This window comes from Pseudophryne corroboree, chromosome 1 (assembly GCF_028390025.1).
Source record: "Pseudophryne corroboree isolate aPseCor3 chromosome 1, aPseCor3.hap2, whole genome shotgun sequence".
NCBI lineage: Eukaryota > Metazoa > Chordata > Amphibia > Anura > Myobatrachidae > Pseudophryne > Pseudophryne corroboree.
In genome coordinates this window covers 1175761238-1175763240 of record NC_086444.1, presented here as the reverse complement: position 1 = coordinate 1175763240, position 2003 = coordinate 1175761238, and positions in this window count along the sequence as shown.

The window sequence follows — 2003 nt, the reverse complement described above, 5'->3', positions numbered from 1 at the left end:
GTCAGCAGACTGCTAAACTACTAGTATAAAAAAAAAGCCACCACAGGTATACAATGTAGATGGATGGATAGTATACTTTATGGATGACGAGTGACGACACAGAGGTAGGTACAGCAGTGGCCTACCGTACTGCTATATACAGTATAATGGACCTGGTGGACAGTGTCAGCAGACTGCTAAACTACTAGTATAAAAAAAAAGCCACCACAGGTATACAATGTAGATGGATGGATAGTATACTTTATGGATCACGAGTAACGACACAGAGGTAGGTACAGCAGTGGCCTACCGTACTGCTATATACAGTATAATGGACCTGGTGGACACTGTCAGCAGACTGCTAAACTACTAGTATAAAAAAAAGCCACCACAGGTATACAATGTAGATGGATGGATAGTATACTTTATGGATGACGAGTGACGACACAGAGGTAGGTACAGCAGTGGCCTACCGTACTGCTATATACAGTATAATGGACCTGGTGGACAGTGTCAGCAGACTGCTAAACTACTAGTATAAAAAAAGCCACTACAGGTATACAATGTAGATGGATGGATAGTATACTTTATGGATCACGATTAACGACACAGAGGTAGGTACAGCAGTGGCCTACCGTACTGCTATATACAGTATAATAGACCTGGTGGACACTGTCAGCAGACTGCTAAACTACTAGTATAAAAAAAAAAGCCACCACAGGTATACAATGTAGATGGATGGATAGTATTCTTTATGGATGACAAGTGACGACACAGAGGTAGGTACAGCAGTGGCCTACCGTACTGCTATATACAGTATAATGGACCTGGAGGACACTGTCAGCAGACTGCTAAACTACTAGTATAAAAAAAAAAGCCACCACAGGTATACAATGTACATGGATGGATAGTATACTTTATGGATGACGAGTGACGACACAGAGGTAGGTACAGCAGTGGCCTACCTTACTGCTATATACAGTATAATGGACCTGGTGGACACTGTCAGCAGACTGCTAAACTACTAGTATAAAAAAAAGCCACCACAGGTATACAATGTAGATGGATGGATAGTATACTTTATGGATGACGAGTGACAACACAGAGGTAGGTACAGCAGTGGCCTACCTACTGCTATATACAGTATAATGGACCTGGTGGACACTGTCAGCAGACTGCTAAACTACGAGTAGAAAAAAAAAGCCACCACAGGTATACAATGTACATGGATGGATAGTATACTTTATGGATGACGAATGACGACACAGAGGTAGGTACAGCAGTGGCCTACCGTACTGCTATATACAGTATAATGGACCTGGTGGACACTGTCAGCAGACTGCTAAACTACTAGTATAAAAAAAAAGCCACCACAGGAATACAATGTAGATGGATGGATAGTATACTTTATGGATGACGAGTGACGACACAGAGGTAGGTACAGCAGTGGCCTACCGTACTGCTATATACAGTATAATGGACCTGGTGGACACTGTCAGCAGACTGCTAAACTACTAGTATATAAAAAAAAGCCGCCACAGGTATACAATGTAGATGGATGGATAGTATACTTTATGGATGACGAGTGACGACACAGAGGTAGGTACAGCAGTGGCCTACCGTACTGCTATATACAGTATAATGGACCTGGTGGACACTGTCAGCAGACTGCTAAACTACTAGTATAAAAAAAAAAGCCACCACAGGTATACAATGTAGATGGATGGATAGTATACTTTATGGATGACGAGTGACGACACAGAAGTAGGTACAGCAGTGGCCTACCGAACTGCTATATACAGTATAATGGACCTGGTGGACACTGTCAGCAGACTGCTAAACTACTAGTATATAAAAAAAAAGCCGCCACAGGTATACAATGTAGATGGATGGATAGTATACTTTATGGATGACGAATGACAACACAGAGGTAGGTACAGCAGTGTCCTACCGTACTGCTATATACAGTATAATGGACCTGGTGGACACTGTCAGCAGACTGCTAAACTACTAGTATAAAAAAA